The sequence below is a fragment of the Neoarius graeffei genome, chromosome 19 (genome assembly GCF_027579695.1).
Source record: "Neoarius graeffei isolate fNeoGra1 chromosome 19, fNeoGra1.pri, whole genome shotgun sequence".
Classification (NCBI taxonomy): domain Eukaryota; kingdom Metazoa; phylum Chordata; class Actinopteri; order Siluriformes; family Ariidae; genus Neoarius; species Neoarius graeffei.
The window spans coordinates 55,465,260-55,487,674 of record NC_083587.1 but is presented as its reverse complement, the minus strand read 5'-3'; the positions used below and the strand labels follow the sequence as shown (position 1 = coordinate 55,487,674).

The following is a 22,415-nucleotide window of genomic DNA, read 5'->3' as shown; positions in this document are numbered from 1 at the left end:
AATATAATTAATAAAAGTTCGAATACTATTCGAATGTCTAGATTAATTTCCAAACGAACTTCGAATATGATTTTTGGGCCAAGGTCAAAGCCCTACTGCACCCCAGGCCTCTTCACCAAAAATCAGTCACAGATTCCTACATCCATTTTCCAAAATCGAGTGGAAAGTCTTATTAGAACGGCAAAGACAGGACCAGATTTGGAATGGGATGTTCGATAAGCATGTAGCTCAGGTGTCCACAAACGTTTGGCCATATAGTGGCTGTGTAACTTGCAAGCTAGTTGTGAAGATACCAAGCTATTATGAACTCCTCCTGTATTTCTAACTAGTGAAGCAAGCAGACTATAGCCAAACAGATTGGAGCAGAAATTTCTAAAGAATCCGGGGAGTATTCAGAATGTGGTTTAGTGACTAAACTGGGTAAGAGAACGGAGTTCATGCTAACCCTCTTAAGAGAAGAGCCCTATGGCTTCGTTCTCCTCGCAAAACGTGACTTCTGGTGTGTTCAGATATGTTTCTACGCACTTTGGGATGAGTTCCCTTCGACTGGTGCGGGAGTATGAGAGGACTTCCAGAAAACTGGCAGACATCTTAGCCAGAGAGGATCGTTCATTTTTGTCAACCTGGAACGACCATCACTGAACAGAGGTGGGTGTCTGACATCTATCAGCCACCTACAATGCAGCCATCAGCATTCTGATTCGGATTCTATGATGATCCATGAGAAGATAAATACTTGATACTCCCTATTAGACAGACAGAACCAGGGCTTTGAACCAGAATTTTTTTCCTATTGGTTCGTTCCGAACAGAAACGGAATTTTAACGTTTCCGGTTTTGGGTTCCACCATTAAATAGACGTTCCCGAACCGGTTAGAACAAAAAAATTTCGTTCCCGGAACTGTTAATTATGTTCCCTGTTAGCTGTTTAACAAATGACTATAAAATTATGTCTCTGTCTCATCCAGCTTAAGCCAAATGTAGGCTAATTCTATTACAACCTTCATTAAATAAGACAAGAAATAATTCAAAACAATTATTTCAAATGTTGGTGATTTGGATTCTCAGTGTGTCTTCCCATCTACACAAACAAAGTGCCAAAAATGAAAGATAATTCGTTTAGTGTGTTACCAAAGGCTAGTCAGGCCCTATGCATTGATAGGCTAACAGAGGTTAACGTCATTTAATGTTCGCGAGCCTCTCATTAACGTGGACAAATATATTGATATCGTGTTTGAAATTGACGTTTTTGAATAACGATAGACTGCAATATTTACCTCTTATTTAAGATGTGGAGACGTGATAGTAGTCCACCCTCCCGCTCTCTCCATTCAGTCAGCGAACGTCACACAGGAAGTGAACCCCAGCGGGTCATAGAAACTTGCGCAGGAGAAGAATGACTTTATTTGTAGGCTACGGAAACTGAGGAACGAAATAAAAACCGGTATTAACCGGTTACCATTATTTTTAATAAGCGTTTCTGTTCCGGAACATAAATAATAAAGTTTCTGGTTTCGTTTCTGTTCCATGTGAAATAGAAAAAGTTCCCGGTTTTCGTTCCTTGAACCGGTTCAAAGCCCTGGACAGAACTGAGGATGCCTTTCGGACGAGAGGCGAAACGTCTTCAAGACTTTTCAAGCAAGTCCAGTTGCTCTCTTCTACCAACCACAGGTGACGGAGTGAGGTTTTTGCTTTAAAAGCTTGCTTCACTTCAGAGGGTGTGTATATGTTGTGTTATCTTGGACAACAGCTCACTGCAGTTTGCTTCATACTTTCTTTCATTTACAGCTTTGTCAATGTAAAAGACTCGAGTTTCAGTGGTGGTGTCTGAAGCACGGTGTTAATACTTCACAAACCAAATAAGGATTTTGTTTCAGTGAAGTATTGCTGGGTTTCAGTCACATGACCCCCCCCCCTGCGGTTTTACCGGAAGTGAAATAGCTGGTGGTCTAAACAGCTGCCGTAGTGCGAACAACTAGTGATTAACTTATCAGAGTACGCTCATAATCTACTGTAGAAGCCACTGCTCGCTTTAGACATGTTCAGCAGATTGCTATGTGCAATGGAATCCAGTCTGGGAAAGAAGGATGTGTCATACGATCTCAAACTACCCTTCAGTTGAGTTCCCCGACATCTCGAACTATTTGGTGTTGCAGACGTCCTTCTACACCGCAAAACACATAAGTGTAGAAGAGTATGGAGGCTTACAACTTTTTTTTGTATGTGGCTGGGTAAAGGACCTCGCCATCAAGTCGCTGCCAAATGAATCCTGTATTGTTTTTGCTTGTGTAAGTATGTTTTAAAGCTTTTTGTTCGCATCTTTACAACAAAGCACTGTAAGTTGAAGTGTAAACAAACAGTTCGCTTGATTCTCACTTGAGTTGGTTCTTGTATCTCAGGTAAATCATTCACAAAGATCATCAGAAACCCCTTTAAAGACCTGGATCTTAGTTAAACAAGACGGAGAAGTGATCACGGCGCATTGTAACTGTACGGCTGGGGAAGAATTTTGTCGCAACCTTCATGCATATGGACTTTGTGAGGAGTAAACAAAAAAAACAGCTGGGGACTTTTGTGTTTCGTGACTAAAAAAAAGTACCGTAAAATAACGACTTGGCTCAGTTGGCTAAGGCGCCATACCATAAGTCCGGGGACCTGGGTTCAATTCCGACCCGAGGTCATTTCCTGATCCTTCCCCGTCTCTCTCTCTCTCTCCCGCTCATTTCCTGTCTCTACACTGTCCTATCCAATAAAGGTGGAAAAAGCCCAAAAAAAAATCTAAAAAAAAAAAAAGACACCGAGCAAGAGAAATACTTGGCAAACACTAAGGACATAGCTGAGAGGGAGATACAAACCTTTTCACCAAGTGCAACTGCAAACTTGAGCATGCTTCAACTTGGCTCCCTTCGATTTCAGTGAGAGGTTCAAAAGCCACCTCTCCCGATGTCTTTGTGAAATCCTGTGTTCGTTTCCCCCCCTTTTTTATTTTTTAAATCGGTTTCCCAGTTTGATCCGAACAACCTAAAACAACGCAAGTGTAAGGTGTTTTTCATGCGAGCAATGCACCTTCTCTGTACATACACTTTGTCAGCTGAGTTTTGGTAGACCACCAGCTAAAGTTTTGAATAACTAATGAAGCAGATGTGACGTCACATGAAACCCAGCAATTAAAACAATACTTTACAAACCAAATTATGTATTTTATTCGCCAAACAGCATTTTGACTTTCACGTACTGCTCTTTTGTCATTGTTAATCAACTGGAAAAACCAGATTTGAGACTATGGGAGGCCAGGAGAAATTATCCACTGGTCTGAAGTGTCCTTCACACATTTTGTGCAATTGTTCTTTGAGGGCTAGTCACAGCAGATACTGTAGGTTTAAAATGACGGGTTCAAACTTGAGCCATGATTTTAACAAGCTCATAATTTTAAAAACAAGTTGAACTTGTATTTTAATATTTACTGGCAGCGTGGTGTAGTGGTTGGCACTGTCACCTCACAGCAAGAAGGCTCTGGGTTCGAGCCCAGTGATCAAAGGGGGCCTTTCTGTGTGGAGTTTGCATGGTTTCCCAGTGTCCGCGTGGGTTTCCTCCGGGTGCTCGGGTTTCCCCGACAGTCCAAAGACATGCAGGTTAGGTTAACTGGTGGCTCTAAATTGACCATAGGTGTGAATGTGAGTGTGAATGGTTGTTTGTCTCTGTGTGTCAGCCCTGCGATGACCTGGCAACTTGTCCAGGGTGTACCCTGCCTCTCGCCCATAGTCAGCTGGGATAGGCTCCAGCTTGCCCATGATCCTGCACAGGATAATTGGCGACAGATAATGGATGGGTGGAAGTGGAGTACTGTGGCAAATTTACACTCGTAATAGTTAATGTTACTAAATATTGTGGCAGTGTAACATTGTGTAGAGATGATTATACTACCCTAGATTCATCTATTAATACCCTAGAATCATAGAGATGATCATACACCCTACTCCCTTAGAGACAGGATGAGGACCTTGGACCTCCAGAGGGATCTCGGGGTAGAGCCACTGCTCCATGTTGAAAAGAGTCAGCTGAGGTGGTTCGGACATCTGATTAGGATGTCTCCTGGGCGCCTTCCTTTTGGAGGTTTTCCAGGCACGTCCAACTGGGAGGAGACCTTGGAGTAGACCCAGAACATGCCAGAGAGGTTATATCTCATCTGGCCTGGGAGCACCTTGGGATCCCCCAGGAGGAACTGGAAAGCGTTGCTAAGCAGAGGGACGCCCGATATACCCTGCTTAGCCTGCTGCCACCGTGACCCAACTTCAGATAAGCGGAAGAGGATGGATGGATGACTTGTACTACAGTCCTTTTTTGAATTCTTAAATCTGGTCAGGTAGTGTTTTCATCGGGTCTATAACTGCAGCTTTTTTTTTTTTTTAAAGATTTTTTTTGGGGGGCTTTTTTCACCTTTATTGGATAGGACAGTGTAGAGACAGGAAATGAGCGGGAGAGAGAGACGGGGAGGAATCGGGAAATGACCTCGGGCCGGAATTGAACCCGGGTCCCCGGATTTATGGCATGGCGCCTTATCCACCTGAGCCACGACGCCCCCTATAACTGTAGCTTTAACAGAAGTTCCAGCTGTAATTCATGTTCATGCATTTGTGTTAATACATTGTTGACTTGTATGACTGAGGCTCGGTATATCTAAAATAATAGCATAATCGGAGAAAAGTGTGTAATTGCTGAAATGGAGTCGTCATGGTTTATGGGAAGGAGTCTCCAGTGTCAGTGCTTTTAAGTCCGTTACAAAAGTTTTCAGGATGTAAAGCTTGGTGCTTTCTGGTTTCTCCAGAACATGAGAAACTGCAGTTTGTCTTAACTTTAAGTGAGAGTAAGGGTGTGTATGCAGTGGGGTGTTTTTTAAATTCCTCACTGGCCAAAAGGCCCGAAGGGGGATTATGTTGTGAAGTCCGTCCGTCTGTCAGTCACAGGAAGGGTTCTCGCCTTCTGAAATCAACTCCTCTCACGATTTTTGGAGGAATTTCACAAAACTTGGCAAAAGTCTTTGTTATAGTACAGTAATACATGTATTGCAGTTTCCTTTCCAATATATTGTAGCAGGGGATATTGTGCTCTCAAAGCACGTTTAGATTTAAAAAAATATTTTTAAAGCTGCTATAATGAGAACAGAAATGAGCAATAAACTCGACTACAAGCAATTATTCATTTAAAAAAAAAATTAGCATTGTCAAGTTGAAGAGGACCAAAACATTTCAGACTAACCCATAGGCCTGTCACAATAACACATTTTGTTGGACGATTTACGCTACGTTCACACTGCAAGGCTTAATGCTCAATTCCGATTTTTTTGTGAAATCCGATTTTTTTGTGAGGTCGTTCACATTAACAAATATATGCGACTTGTATGTGATCCTCAGTATGAACGAAAAGCGACCTAAAAGTGTTCCGCATGCGCATTGCAGGATACGACGACGTCACACGCAGTGAGCATGGCCAGTGTTTACGGAAGTAAAACCGCCCGGTTGCGGTATGACTCATCCAATCTAGCTTGAATAGCTGCATCCCCCCAAATGGAAATCAGCTCCCTAACCTCTGCGTCCTTCCATTGAGAAGATTCAGAACCTTCACAGCCCGAAGCGTCCCTCGCATTGATGTCATGCGCAGGGGCGCAGATACGTTTTTTGAACTGGGGGGGACAAAGCTGCCAGCAAACCAACCCCAACCCCGATATGCCTGTCAAACTTGTTGTTAGTAACCATAGCAACCAAGCTCGAGCTCGCAACCTGTGCAGTCTGCGCAGCTCAACCAACCGAATATCAGTCTTTGTTTTGTTTTATGTGAGTTGTTGCAACTATATGTATATACTGCTGTGCACCTCAATAAACCGAATGGTAATTAGTCTTTTGATTTTTCCGTGAGGTTTGCCTTATGCAAAGAAAGACAGCATAGACGTTTTTTCCTCCCTGTAAGTAGGGGGGACCGAACGAGGTGAATTTAAATATGACTCGTCCCACCCTCTATCTGCGCCCGTGATTATGCGCCATGTTGTTGTAACTTTTTTTTGAGAGACCCGCCGCCTACTTCAGCGCAGAATAGTGACGTTTGTGGCTTGTTGATGACGTGTAAGTCGGATGAATGCGACCTGGCGGTTCAGACTGAAGTCGCATATGAAAAGAGCGGATAGGAATCGGAATTAGCACCACATATCCAAACGGCCTGGGTCGGATTTGAAAAAATCGGATCTGTGTCGTTCATATTGTCAATAAAAGATCGGATACAGGTCACATATGGGCGAAAAGATCGGATTTGAGTCACTTCAGCCTGCAGTGTGAACGTAGCCATATTGTCTCAGAAATTATTGCGATAAACGATCTTATTGTTGACGTCTGGTTCAAGACTGTTTTTCATGCCACTAGTAAAGTAATGATCATGCAAATACACCCTTTCAAAGAACAGTAAACTTTAAGTCAACTTATTCAATTCAACAGTGGAACGTAAAAATATATATATAAATAAATAACCTAAAGAAATAACACAACCACTCACAATAAAAACAATAAATAAAACACAATCTGTGGCTCTTGAAAATTGCACTTAAGTAAATATTAACTTGGCACAGGGTAATAAAGACATTTTTTTTTTTTTTCTTCACAGGCAATGTTCTACCAATCCGGTTTCTCAAAGATTAGTACCCAGATAAAGTACAAAGTAATGCATTGCCAGCTGTCATTTTGGATAAAAGTAACTATTAGAACGAGGACATGTAGGCAAGGGCGTAGGTTTGGTATTAACACTGGTGGGACATAAACCCAGTGCCAACCCCCAGTGGTGCCAACTTCAGGTCAACATTAGAGGGTCACAATATTTTTGCTTCATTGTGTTCCACCAAGAGAGTATCAATCATCTCTCCAAAGTCCAGAATTTAAAATTTTGAAGTTCAGGACTGTAGTAATTCATGAATAATATGCAATTCATTTTATTTAATTGCAAATCTTGCATGTGGTGATTAACTCAGTCTACCAATTTGCAAATGTGTTTTACAAGTGAATAATGCACTGACTGTCGGGAGGGACCATGTTCTTTTCCCCTCATAAATGGAAGTAAAACACATCCAGAGCTTTAAGGCCAATTTATGCTGACAACCCAGTCCTCGCAGATGGTGTCTGTGTAGCCCCCCCCACCTTCGCAGACGGTCTGCGCGCACCTCCCAAAAATTGTGACCATCGCAGACGAGGGCTCTGATTGGTCGACTCTACATCCGCTGTACACGCACTTCCGCTTCCCTACTTTCCTGGTTTGGTTTGTTTTCACGACCGCCATTTTTAAAAACACGAGCGAAGATGGAGCAGCACGAAAAGCGGTTGATCAAGGAAGTACGTACATCTATACGACTCCAGTTCTAGTCATTATAAGTAACCGGAGGATAAACACTCCATTAACCACACCCACCAACTACTCCTAGCGACTTCGCACCCCCTTGCGTTGTGGCGGTGAATAACATCGCGCACGCCTATTACTCCCCGCTCAACGATAAATGACAACTGTCTGCGAAAAGCTATCTGCGAAAGCCTTGTCGCAAGAGCATGCAGAGGCCCTTAAACACTGCATTCCATGAAGCTGGCGGGGGGGGTCGGCTCTCTTCTGTGTGATCTTTAACTAGTTTTAGAATGCTAGTTTAAGCTGATATGTGATTGATGGAACGGTAAAACAGGACAAGGGCTCTAGAACTTTGACACGTTGAAAGGTTGCAATTTTACTTGGCAGCAGAATGTATCTGAATTTTGATTGGTTGTTTATATTCTTGCCTTTTTGTTGTCCTCTTGAGCCCAAAGAGGAGGGAGTGACAGGGTTCTACAGAGAAGTTTTAGATTAGATAGAACTTTATTGATCCCTTTGGGTGGGTTCCCTCAGGGAAATTAAAATTCCAGTAGCATCATTACAGGATAAATGGAGAAAAACTTCTAGATAAATTAAATTAGGTATTTGCATATACAAATATAAAAAAGGATAAGATATGGGGGGGGGGAAGGGCCAACGGAAGAGCTATTGCATGTTATATTGCACATTGTCCAGTATTTGTTTGTCAGGCTAGGCTACTGCTCCTTCCCGTCCTGTCCTCCTGTTTACCCCCCCAGAGAGGAGTTGTACAGTCTGATGGCGTGAGGGACAAAGGAGTTTCAGTCTGTTAGTCCTGCACTTGGGAAGGAGCATTCTTTCACTGAACAGGCTCCTCTGGTTGCTGATGACAGTGTGCAGAGGGTGACTGGCATTGTCCATGATGTTCAGTAGTTTGTCCATAGTCCTCTTCCCTGCCACCGTCACCAGAGTGTCCAGCTTCACGCCAACTACAGAGCTGGCCCGCCTGATCAGTTTGTCCTTCTTGGATGTGCTGCCCCCCCAGCACACCACGGTGTAAAACAGGACACTGGCGACTAGGGATCGACTGATATGTTTTTTTCAGGGCCGATACTGATTATTATGGAATTGGGATGCCGATAACCGATATGTGCAACCGATAAATGTAAACATTTATAATTCACATGAAATTAAACATAGCACACACTGACACAGACCTTCATATCCATGAAATGTATGTTTAATTGTAAAATTGAACATGAAATTTTGTGCAGGGAGATGCCAGCAGCATTTGTACAATAAAGTCAAACATTAGTTAGAATAAAATGAGAAATAAAATAATAAATAAATATTCACCAATAAAAAAATAAATCACTCCCTACTATATTACAGCTCCCCATTTTCAGTGGAAAATAAATGAAAATACACTCTGGATTCTTCTACACTAAGAACTAAGTAAGACTTACCAACTTCAAGTAGTTTTTAAATAACAAATCAAGTGTAGGGAGCTGCCTGCAGCATTTTTTAAAAAAGTAAAATCAAACATAAAGTAGGCTATCACTCCCTATTATGTAACAACTTAACAAGTAACCATCTACATTCTAATGCTTTTAATGCCCAAGCCTAATATTCCCAATTTAGGAGGGTTATATTGTAGTTGCTCTGTATGTTAAAAGGAGCGGCTGCTCCTTTAAGCGTCCGTTCAGAGGACGGAAGTCGGAGTGAGGGGGCGGCCGCGGCTCTGCTCCATTAAAAGTATATCGCTTTCCAAATCCGAAGCGCTAGCGAGGAGAATCACTTGCGCAAGAATTATAAATACTAGTGGAGTACATTACAGCGCAATGTGAAGTAGCATAAGAACATTTAAGTCAAGAGTTTAATTGATGCATTTCGTTCATTAGCGTTTATCCAAGCAAGTGTGCATCCACGACACAATTAATTACTGAGCCCACAACAAGCATCCTGACAAACTCCCTACAGTATTACATACTAGCACCATATCACACCTGGCTTGTTTAAATGTTCAAATAGCACTTTATAAAGTTACCGAACATATACAAGTGCAATGCACTTTCTGAGCACGAGTCACGTCATGAAGTTTACTCATCACCATAACAAATAGCCAGTAGGCTTGCGCTAGCCTACAGAACACAAACACTACGTTTTATTTCGTCTTCCCTTGACCACCTCTCTGTATGGCTGGCATTCTACTGTTCGAGTAGAACTACTGACACGTTCACAACGTTTCCAGACGGGGATTTAAAAATGACTGCAGCCTACGTTATGCTGGGGACTGCTTACTATGGACAACATTGCATGTAGTTTCAGCGAGACTAGTTGGTTGTAGGCTAATTCAAGTGCTTTCTTCCGTAAGCTAAGTTTGCCTGGCTACACAGATGCAAATGGGCAATTTTAACGAGAAGTAGATGAAGAATGTAAACATATAATAATGATGTGCTTTTGCAACTTGTGTGTTTGTGACTTATTGCGGCAAAAGCAGTGTGTCCTTACCTTGAAGTGGGATCTGCTTCTGCCCGAGTGCCCATACGGCCGCCTTGAAACAGTTCACAGCGTTTAGCTACACATGTCGATTGGCTATATCTCTTGTGCCAAACGAATCAGATGTTGTGGTGGGCGGGACCGTGTTCTTGAACTCAGAGGCGAGTGCAGGAAAGGACGTGCAGTGACAGTCGCGTTAGGAACGAAATGGCTGCAAAAAGGCATGTTATCGGCATATCAGTGGAAATTATGGCCGATTACCGATAACCCTAAAAATGCAGAATATCGGCCCGATATATCGGCCAGGCCAATTATCGGTTGACCCCTACTGGCGACCACAGACTGATGGAACATCCACAGGAGTTTCCTGCAGATGTTAAAGGACCGCAGCCTCCTCAGGAAGTACAGCCTGCTCTGTCCCTTCCTGTACAGGTGGTTGGTGTTGCAAGTCCAGTCCAGCTTGCTGTCCAGCCACAGCCCAATGTACTTGTAGGCAGGGCTCTACAGTGCACACATTTCACTCGCATTTGCGAGCGAATTTTTCAGCATGCGAACGACGAAAAAAAACCGCGCATTCGTGCGAGGGCTTCTTGCGGCCGACAATTTAGGAAAGCACTGAGCACAGACGCGACGAGTTTAACATTCTAAAATGTGCCAAACGTTAAACTGCAAAGTATGTACAGTAAATCCAGCGCTGGATAGCCTACCTAATATAGTGTAACGAGTAACGGCCTGTATTGTTGTAAGTGTGTGTGTGTTCAGTGTTGTGTACGTGTGTGTGTTCTGCCTGCGCCTTGCTCCCTGTCTGTAGTTGCGTGCATTGCCTCTGTCTTGCACCTGCGGTGGTTCCCACGGTAGCCGGGGGGAGTGTAAAAGTTACTTTTTTTTTTTTGCCGTTCTGCCACATCTTTCTGTGATTGTCCCTCTTTTCCACGGTTGTATGTTGTGGGTGTGGCATTAGGTGGGAAAAGTGCTTTTTAGGGATTCATCAGATCATTCAACTGAGAGCTGGTTCGGACCGAGCTGAGAAATGTATTCGCTATGCAGAGAATAACAGCGTTTTTTTTTTTTTTTTTTTAAAGCAATGATGGTGGAAATGAGAATAAAAGAACGGACGAGGAAGAAAGTGTAGTGAAGAAAGCTAGAACGACGGGAGAAGGTGCGGGAAAATTATATAATGAGATGGAAAGCACACACCCCAGTGCAAACATTTAGATACAACACAGCAGAAAAACAAATATACTGTATATACAAATGGTGCATGTCACAACACAGCAGAAAAACAAAGAATATATATACAACTGGGCGTGTTGAGTTGCAGATGTTAATTGCACATTAGTTATAGAAACTCAGTTCAGCTACAAAACTCAGGATATTGCACTGTATTTGATATTGTATTAGGTATGGACGTAAACGTGTAGAAATATAAAATATACAAAAGCTATAAAAACTAAAAAGTTGCTCTGTGAGGTTGCACTGTAGTAAGTATTGCACTGTATCAGGTAAGTGTGAGAATATTGTCCTTTTAGGTCCTTGTTGGTGCATTGTTGCACCTGCCAGAAGTGGCATCAGTCAGTGCATGTAATTAGCCTTTTTCACATTGCGTCACTTGCAGAAGAACCTCACATCCGTTTTCAGCCTTTTGAATGGAAGAAGAGGCGGCATGCTAATCTGCTGGCTAACAAGTAGCAGCCATAGAAAGTCAGTAAACTTCCTTTCCAAAACAAGGCAGATAGGTGACTGGAATGGTCGCTAACAATACGTAATGATATAAACAACAATGTGCAATATTATTATCAATCTTATCTGTGAATGACACGGTTTTGTTAACATATGTTGCCGCCGTATGCCTCTTCCATTCAAAAGGCTGAAAACGGATACGAGTTCCCCTGCAAGTGACGTAATGTGAAAAAGGCTAATTGTTCAAGGTGGTTATGGCCTGTGGGGAAAAAACTGTTTTTGAGTCTGTTGGTCCTTGCTTTGATCCACCTGTAATGCCCGCCTGAGGGCAGCAAGTCAAAGAACTCAGAGCCAGGGTGGGAGCTGTCCTTGATGTTAGCTCTGCTGAGCTCTGCTCTCTGTTTAGCTACTGTTTGTTCATTCATTCTCAATTGAATTTTGCGTTTTATGTGTTGGTGTGTCTAAGGTTTGTGCTGCAATAAACCTCTAAAATGAAAACCTGCTTGTGCCCCCATTCCCCCCCCCCCGCCCCGCTCCTAAAATTTTTAACTTGGGAGCACGTGTGCTCCTGAAAGGAAAAAAAAAAGTTGGTGTAGAGCCCTGCTTGTAGGAATCCACAGCCTCCACTTCGACTCCCTCGATCAGAACTGGTCGTGACCTTGGTCTGGACCTCCCAAAGTCAATGACCAGCTCCTTGGTCTTCGAGGTGTTGAGCTGCAGATGGTTCCTGCTGCACCAAGCAGCAAAGTCCCTCACCAGGCTCCTATACTCCTGTTTGTCGTCCCTGATGCACCTGACGATAGCTGTGTCATCGGCGAACTTCTGAATGTGACACTGCTCCAAGTTGTAGCAGAAGTCCGCGGTGTACAGGGTAAAGAGGAGGGGGGCCAGCTCCGGTGCTGCTAATCAGTGTCAGACGTGATGTCCTTCAGCCTGACGTACTGCTGCCTGTCGGTGACGTAGCTGCAGATCCAGGTGACCCAGGTAGAGGTCCACTCGCATCCTGTTCAGTTTGTCCTGAAGCATAGGGGGCTGGATGGTGTTGAAGGCACTCGAAGTCCAAGAAGAGGATCCTCACTGTGCCATTTCCCTTATCCAGATGCGAGTGGGCTCGGTGTAGCAGGTAGAGGATGGTGTCTTCCACACCAACACCTGTCCGGTACGCAAACTGCAGACAGTCCTGGGCATGTTGCACCTGGGGTCTGAGGAGGCCGAGGAAGAGCCGGTCCAACGTCATCAGGCGTGAAGTGAGTGCCACCAGTCGGAAGTCGTTCATCTCGCTGGGCCGGTTCTTCTTGGGAACTGGAACGATGCATGATGTCTTCCAGAGGGTGGGCACTCTCCCCAGCTGCAGGCTGAGGGTTGAAAAATGCGTTGGAGTGGTTTACCCAGTTCAGCAGCGCAGGTCTTCAGTAGTCAGGGACACACCTTGTCTGGGCCTGCTGCTTTCCTGGGGTGAAGCTTCCTCAGTTGACCTCTGACCTGGTCTGCAGTAATGCATGGAGGAGTCTGTGTTGAGGAGGGGGCTGCTGCAATGACTGGGGGGAGGTGTGTTGAGGGAAGGAGAGATGGCTGCAGTGGGGGGGGAGACATGGGCTGGTTGAATTGGTTGAAGTCATTCAACTCGTTCGCCCTCTCCACTGTCCCCTCAATGGCTCTGGTCTTTGTGTTGTGGCCTGTGATGGTTTTCACACCTTCCCAGACCTCCCTTGAGGTCTACCGCTACCACTTGCATGGTTTAGCTGACCGCTTTCAAATGAACCCCCTCGAAAAACCAATCAGTTCAGTGTATGTATGTACTCGGTATGTGACGTTTTCAAAGGAGAGGCAGGAGTAACCAAAAATTTCTGATCAAGAAGGCGGAGGCTGTTATGCTTATTACATGAAAGTGTTTTGATTTGTTCATGGCCCAGACACCTTTTAATGTCCACATCACCATTGGGTGGTTGTTTACATGTGCCATGCTACATAAACTTGGTCAGGGCTCTCTGCAGATCTTAACTGAAGCACTTCAAATTAAGGGTTGGCGGGCTGATAAAGTTTGCAGGCACTTCACAAGCAAGACTAGGTGCAATATTAGCCAACATTAGCACAATTTGATATGATTTAATAATGTCTTTGTGACCTTAATGAACACCAGTTGTCGGTATTAAGTCGGATTGTGATTTACATGCCACACAAACTTGGTCATATTTGTATGTTGTCGTTTTTACACACTGAATACGAATTGTTGTTAACTGATTCATTTTACAAGCTAATCTAGCATTACATTCCTCAAGGACCGCTTGCTAGCTAGCAGCCGGTCACTGCAATGCAACCGCACTTGCTAATTGACATGGTAGCCTAACTGCTTGCTGTTTTCGTGACCATGCCCCCTGAGCAAATTTTGCGTGGTTTCGCCCAGTGAAAACCTACAGTAACCATTTGTGTACCGTGCACAGAGCGCGATTTTTCAATCAGAAATATTGGTAGGGACACATGAGCCGTCGTTTGATTTGGGTATGGACGGGTCGCTACCAATTTCTACGCCTATGGTCTGTATAACGGAGCAGCGTGTTGTCTTTTCCCCATTCAGTGGATACCCTGGCTGGATAACTGTTGCATGCTGGGAGGCCTTGCCTCTGACAGGGAGCGTGTTTTATTCAGTCAATGGGTCAAGCTAATACTCTGGCGACTTTCCTATGTGGATGTACAGCGCATAAATGCCAAAATCGCGGTTAAAAAAAAAAAAACTTGAGTTCATTTACCGTACGATAAGTCAGTATAGACCCCTTTCACTGACGTCACCCGAAACTGGAAGTAAACAGACCCTGCGCCATTTTGGAAGACCAACAAACTCGTGATAAGGGGATAATAACGGCAGCGGTATGTGAACCCACGAGAATAAAGTGGAGTGGCAAACGACTTAAACAAATCTGAGCTGTTTTATTTGATTTATTGGCCCAACAGTAGACTTGAAAGAAACCTGTGTGAGACTTGGCAAAAAACTGTGGATATAATGGATAAGTCTGTGCATGATCTGCGGACACTTTGAGGTAAGCAAACGCAAGAAATTCAGATTTAAAACATGCTAAATTGGCCCCAAGTTGATAACTGTATGAGGAGCAAGCCTCCCAGACTTCTACAATTTAATAATAATAATAATTTAGGATGGTTTGGGGCTTGCTCGCTGCTGCCAGGTTGGTTGTTGAGTAGCCTGACTTTTTTTTTTTTTTTTTTTTTTCCTTGCGTGTGGTATCACTGACGCGAGGTTGTTTTTTGAACATGCCAATGCGGACACGATTTCCCCTGATGAGTTATGACTTCAGACGCGATGCGTGTGTGGAGGTGTGGAGTCCGCGTGATATGTGCGTAAGATAGGCTTCTCATGTGTTTGGAGATCCGCGCTCCGAGACAAGCGCAAGCGCACACCCCCAAGGGAAAAAAAAGGGGCCCCCCGAAAATATCGGCATAGTTCGAACACTGAGTGTAGGCACTGGGTGTAAACAACAAATAGTTTACAATGTCTGGGTAGCAAACAGATGGCAGAATTGGTGTCAGGTCCTCCTGATGTTTCCATTCTCCCTTGCCGCGAGTCTTATCATATGGGTCAAACCCATCAATCACAGCGAGTTTCTCCACATACCGTGCCCTTTCTGCAGCTGGTAATGTACTCACATAACCAGAATTATCATCCATCGTGTCACTTTACTCTCGCTCGTACTTTGTTTTATATTGTGAGTGCATGTACTTGGTCTTCCAGTATGGTGCCTAACAAAATCTTGCGGCATGGTGACGTCATGTGAAAGGGGTCTATATCGAATATCGCGACAGGCCTACTAGCCCATGATGTATTAAACATTTTAATTTTTCAATAACATTTCATGTCCCATTCCTTTTAACATCTAAAATTATAGTATGAATTAACTATAGAAATCCCAGGCAACCAGATGATTATTTTGAGGAAATCATAAGACAAAGTGGGCAGGTTTGCAGAAAATGTCCATAACTCTTCGTACCCATACGTACAAAAACGTCAAATACAGATACACCTCGTGTCTACTGACAGTGTTTTCCACATGTCTGCAGTGATCATGGTTTTTGCACTGAACAAGAGCCATACCAAAAGCAACACGCTTTGCAAACGCATTTACATTGCAAATGGTGGGCACAAGTAAAACGGCTGATCGGATTCATGGCTTGAATCTCAGAAAAGGTGAGCGTCCTGGCCGAGCTTAGTGTAATGGTGACCTACATAGAGCAAAGAAGCATTTCAGAATGCTGTTAAGTGTGCAAGTACTTCTGAGGTTTTTCTTTTAGCTGCAACATTGCTTATCAATTAACTAAAAGAAATTCTTCAGCTGTACATGATTTTCTTCTTGCCTCCATCACCAAGTTACAGCTGCAGTCTGAAATTTGCCACTTTAGAATTGCACTGGGGCTGCAAGACTAAATCCGAATCGGAGAATCAAGTTTACGGCCACTTTTAAATATACATCTTTCTTTGCATACGTAGAAGCAACACGTCGTCGTTCTCCACAAGTCTGAGTAAAATAAGTCGCATGTAAAAACAAAACACATCAAAAAGCGAACATTTCTAAAAATGGTGCTTTTCGTGCAGTGAAATTTGCAAGCTGATCGTACTTTTCAGTTCCGGTACTTGGAGTGTATTTGAGATTTTGAGCGCACAATTGTGCCATCTCAAAGTCCTCTAGAGCAGCATTTCTCAATCTTTTTTTCAGTCATGGCACCCTTCAGAAGTATGCAAATTCTCAAGGCACCCCCATATAAAATATACGCAGTCACGCTGACCCCGGCAGTGATGTTGTGACATGGGAAAGGGGGGCCGTGAGACAAATTTTGATGATGCATGAGGTGGCGATGATCTGCATTAGTGTAACGGAATTTTAATTCATTTTATTTATTTCAATGTTAGAATATATAATTTTTTGACGGCACCCCTAACGAAGCCAGACGGCACCCCAAACGAAGCCAGACGGCACCCCACGGTTGAGAGAGGCTGCTCTAGAGGAGGGAATGGGAGCAGCATGCGGAGTGAGTTCAGTGTCCTAATGGCTGGGGAGCGGTTAGTCAGTCTTGCAGAAACTACTACTAAAGTAGTTAAAGGAGAACTGAAGTCATTTTTAAACTTGCTTTATTTCTTAAAGTGTTATTCAATTACATTTTCGGTTTTAGTAACCTTATCGTGACTCGTATTGGCAACTAATTGCAATTAAATATTATACTTATCGGCCTAGCCCTGTGATGACCTGGCGACTTGTCCAGGGTGTACCCCGCCTTTCACCTGTAGTCAGCTGAGATGGGCTCCAGCTTGCCTGCGACCCTGTAGAAGGATAAAGCGGCTAGAGATAATGAGATGAGACTTATCGGCCTATTCGGTTTTTAGCCGTGTTGAATTTAGTTCGTTTGGTCCACGGCAGGTGCCGCTTATCCGCGCGATCTTCACGAGACTTGTGCGAGACTTCGAAATGTGAAGTGTCAGCCAGGTGTCAGTGCTGCCATTTTGAAAACTGTTTTCCAAACAAAATATTGCACAAAAACGAGTTTAAATGACGAGTACTGCCTACTTTTTTTCAAACTTTCCTGATTGCTATCAAAACAAACAACTTCCGGCTTGATTACATCAGCATTCGAAAGAGGGCGCGCGCGTCTTTGGATAACGTTGGCAGATGTCGGTCACTTTGATTTCCGCTGTACGTTTTACTTCCGTCCTACGATGTCTCGCACAGGTCTCAACGAATCTCGTTTACGGCCATCGCTTTGACATATGGACTGATATTTATTATGTAGAATATTTCAAACGCTCATAATTCGCTATAGCAGTGACAAAATGGCGATCAAAAATAATTCCGATATTTAATAAAATGAGAAATAGAATTTTGATTTTAAATTGCCTTCAGTTCTCCTTTAAGCTTTAAACAACAATCAGTTTGTGTGGGATATGATGGAGCGTCTTATTTGTACACTCTTCTGGCCACGACATTCAGGATCTTGGTTGCAATCCAACTGGTTCTCAGCACACCCTTTTTTGTGTGTGTTTGCGGAGTGTGTTTGCTGAGTGTGTACTCGCGCTAGGCAATCTATCCAGTACCCGAGCACGTTCATTGTCTAGTGTGGTCACTGCGTACTTGTTTTGTTGTTCTGTTTAATGTCGGTTGGCAAACAGCTTTTAGGTGCATTCCAACCTACCATGTCACTGCTTGCTAAAATGGTTCGTCATCCTAAAATAACTGCTTGTTTGCCAGTTCCCACCTGCTACCTAGCTCTTGCTAATCACACGACACCCTTAACAAAGGGAGGATGAAGGCTAATGTGTGCTTTTTCGAACATGTATAAATCCAGCCACTACATTTTTCTGAACTTCTGCATTGGGCATATTGCATCGAGGAAAGCGCTATCTGCCCTCTTCTGCATACATGAGCCCATGATTGTCCTCATAGATGTCTGTGGCATCGTGGGACTTTGAGTGCTCGGGCTGACCTGGGACACTGAGTTTGTTCCACAGTGGTTCAGTCTTCCCGAAGGGAGTCCCTTATAAAATATCAGATGTATTTAATCAGTCTTGAGACAGCAGCTGGGATTGTGTTTATGGTCTCCGAACACTGTGTACACGCATCGGTGTCCTTGGAGCCGAGCCAGAAACGTACTTCGGGCAGAAGTGATCTGCGGGGAATATTAACAATGTCCTTTTCCACGCATTTTCATAAACATTCAGATGAATTCTGTTTCGATGTCCTGAAGCTTGTCGCTTCTGTTTTGGTACAAATACGAAGCCTTGCCTCTTCAGCACTGAGGCCTGATTGATCTGTTCCATTAGCTACACTTGGAACAGACCCTTAATGACTAATGAAGAAGGCACAACATTTATCTTGATCTCCATTGCGGTGTGCGAGCATTCTATAGATAAAATCCTTATAGACAACATGGCCACTTAGACTCTGGTGTTACAGCATCCAAAAACATTGACTGTGGCCATGGTTTGGGAAAGGGCCATGTATGGGTGTTAGTTGTCCGCATACTTTTGTCCATATCGTGTAACTTGACTTGCGTAACAGAGCAACGCTTTCACAGCAAAGTGACTGTTTTAAGGCTGGAAAAAAGTGCCTTAAAGGAACAGTCCACCGTATTTCCATAATGAAATATGCTCTTATCTGAATTGAGACGAGCTGCTCCGTACCTCTCCGAGCTTTGCGTGACCTCCCAGTCAGTCAGACGCAGTCAGACGTGCTGTCACTCCTGTTAGCAATGTAGCTAGGCTCAGTATGGCCAATGGTATTTTTTGGGGCTGTAGTTAGATGCGACCAAACTCTTCCGTGTTTTTCCTGTTTACATAGGTTTATATGACCAGTGATATGAAACAAGTTCAGTTACACAAATTGAAACGTAGTGATTTGATACGGAGCTCAGTATCAATGCGCTGTCGAAGCGCGCAGAAGGTGTTAGTACGCCTGTCATTATAGTGCGGACTTTCCATAGCATAGAAAATCGCTACGTTTCAATTCGTGTAACTGAACTCGTTTCATATCACTGGTCATATAAACCTATGTAAACAGGAAAAACGCGGAAGAGTTTGGTCGCATCTAACTACAGCCCCCAAAAATACCATTGGCCATACTGAGCCTAGCTACATTGCTAACAGGAGTGACAGCGCGTCTGACTGCGTCTGACTGACTGGGAGGTCGCGCAAAGCTCGGAGAGGTACGGAGCAGCTCGTCTCAATTCAGATAAGAGCATATTTCATTATGGAAGTATGGTGGACTGTTCCTTTAAAGACTCTTGCCAGTAATAATGGTCCTCGGTGAGAAATAATCATTTCAGCTTTGCCATTTAAGACGAGCTGCCAGCCTGGAAAGGTTTAATTTGTGTGGAATGGCGTTTCAGATACGATTCACTGCTCTGCTAAGATGGCCCTGTAGTCCTGCACGTGAAAGCTTGATGTAGTTTATTACTGGCAGTAATGAGCTTTGCATCACAGCACTGTTGAGTTCTCAATTCCGATTGGTCAAAGTGCTTAATTTTTCTCACAGTATAACCAGTAGTTCTTGTTACAGTAAGTGTGTAACAGGCAGAGGGTAAAGTTGCAATGGGAAAGTTCCTCTCTTAAAATGGAGATTGGATTTCCTTGTTAACATGACGAGCTGTATTTTATCTTAACATCAAGAAAAAAAGAAGTGGTGATGAGTGAATAATTGCTTACGGCTACTAAAACGCACATGAAGACAGAAATTAGCTTGGTTTGTTGACCTTGTACAACATTTTAAATGTAACTATAAATGGATAAAAAGCCAATTGCAATTTTTTTTTTTTTTTAAATCGCTATGTAATACACCAAAAGAGTGTGGGGGAGGTTAAAAAAAAAACAACTTCAGTGGCAATTATCTTGTACTGACAGGTCTTTTCATTGTACATACAGTTCTCTTTGCAGAACAGACAGTCGTTACTGCCTGCATCTTCCCAACCAGTATTTCCTTTCATGTTCTTTCATTAGCTCATCTGGCCATAAGGCTGATGAGCTGTTGTCACGGCATGGTGTCGGTCATCCACAATTCAGTTAAATCGTTTCTCCGCTATCAGTTCTCCACGGATTTCCGTTCCGATTGTTTTGTTTGAAAGAACTCGTCAGTCTGTGCAAAACTTGGTCGCTGTTTTTTGTCAAATTTTTTGCTAACAAGTTTGTAATTGGGCCAAATTGACACGATCTCTGGGTTTCACGTGACGTCACATCCGCCTCATTAGTTATTCAAAACTTTAGCTGGTGGTCTACCAAAGCTCAGTTGACAAAGCGTTTGTACGGAGAAGGTGCATTGTTCGCATGGAAAAATGCCTTACGCTTGCGTTGTTTGAATGAATCGAACTGTGAAACTGAAGTTCCTGAATGAATAAAGGGTGAACGAACACAGGATTTCACAAAAAGACGTCAAGAAAGGTGGCTTTCAAACCTCTCACTGAAATCGAAGGGAGCCGAGTTTGAAATCGAAGCATGCTCGCTCGAGTTTGCAGTGATCCCTTGGTGAAAGGTTTGTATCTCCCTCTCAGCTCTGTCCTTGGTGTTTTCCAGGCACTTTTCTTGCTAGGTGTCGTTATTTTATGGAACTTTTTTTTTTTTTTTTGTCACGAAGCGCTAAATTCCCCAGCTGTTTCTTTGTTTACTCCTCAAAGTCCATACACATGAAGGTCGCGACAAAATTCTTCCCCAGCCGTACAGTTACAATGCGCCGTGATCACTTCTCCGTCTTGTTTAACTAAGATCCAGGTCTTTAAAGGGGTTTCTGATTATCTTTTTGAATGATTTACCTGAGAGATAAGAGCCAACACAAGTGAGAATCAAGCCAACTGTTTGTTTACACTTCAACTTGCAGCGCTTCATTGTAAAGATGCGAACGAAAAGCTTTAAACATACTTACACAAGCAAAAACAATCCAGGATTCATTCGGCAGTGACTTGATGGCGAGGTCCTTTACCCAGCCACATACAAAAAAAAAGTTGTAAGCCTCCACACTCTTCCACGCTTTCATGTGTTTTGCGGTGTAGAAGGACGTCTGCAACACCAAATAGTTCAAGATGTCGGGGAACTCGACTGAAGGGTAGTTTGAGATCGTATGACACATCCTTCTTTCCCAGACTGGATTCCATTGCACATAGCAATCTGCTGAACATGTCTAAAGCGAGCAGTGGCTTCTAGATTATTAGCGTACTCTGATAACTTCTCGCTAGTTGTTCGCACTACGGCAGCTGTTTAGACCACCAGCTGTTTCACTTCTGGTAAAACTGTGAAAAAAAGTCATGTGACCTGAAACCCAGCAATACTTCACTTAAACAAAAATCCTTATTTGGTTTGTGAAGTATTAACACCGTGCTTCAGACACCATCACTGAAACTCGAGTCTTTGACAAAGCTGCAAATGAAAGGAAGTATGAAGCAAACTGCAGTGAGCTGATGTCCAAGATAATACAACATGTACACACCCTCTGAAGTGAAGCAAGCTTTTAGCAAGACCACCAGCTATTCACTTCCGTTAAACCGCGAAGAAAAGTCACATGACTGAAACCCAGCAATTTCCAGGCCTCTCTCTAGAATTGTATCTTCTCTCTTTCATTTCTCATCCGATTTCAGTTCTGATCGATGTTTTGGGTTGATCTTCCCTTGAGGAACATAACTTTAGTCGTTTTTTTTCCCTGTTGTTTTATAACTTTCTTTATTTTCAGTTAAATCACATGTCCATCAGTTCTGATTTGTTTGAAAGAGCTAGACCTTCTGCACAAAACTTGGTCATTGTATTGGTAAATTTTTTGCTAACGAATTGCTAATCAGGCCGGCACGGTGGTGTAGTTGTTAGCGCTGTCGCCTCACAGCAAGAAGGTCCTGGGTTCGAACCCCATGGCCGGCGAGGGCCTTTCTGTGCGGAGTTTGCATGTTCTCCCTGTGTCCGCGTGGGTTTCCTCCGGGTGCTCCGGTTTCCCCCACAGTCCAAAGACATGCAGGTTAGGTTAACTGGTGACTCTAAATTGACCGTAGGTGTGAAATGTGAGTGTGAATGGTTGTCTATGTGTCAGCCCTGTGATGACCTGGCGACTTGTCCAGGGTGTACCCCGCCTTTCGTCCGTAGTCAGCTGGGATAGGCTCCAGCTTGCCTGCGACCCTGTAGAACAGGATAAAGCGGCTAGAGATAATGAGATGAGATGAGATGAATTGCTAATCAGGTCACCTTAAGTTTTCGGATTTTTCACTAGAATGGTATCTTCTCTTGCAGTTCTCACCCGATTTCAGTTCTGATCAATGTTTTGGGTAGAGCTTCCTTCGGAGAGCAAAACTTGGTCGTTTGTCTGAGTTTTTTCCTTGTAAACAGTTTGTTTACAACTTTCAGTTAAATCGTGTTTCCTCCCTCAG

The 22,415-nt window shown here is 43.5% G+C and overlaps 1 protein-coding gene across 1 annotated transcript in view; it reads left to right on the top strand.

Moving 5' to 3' along the window:
• The window catches only part of slc9a1a (solute carrier family 9 member A1a), a 137,764-nt gene that overhangs the window by 44,548 nt on the left and 70,801 nt on the right, over window positions 1–22,415 (top strand). The window lies entirely within an intron of this gene.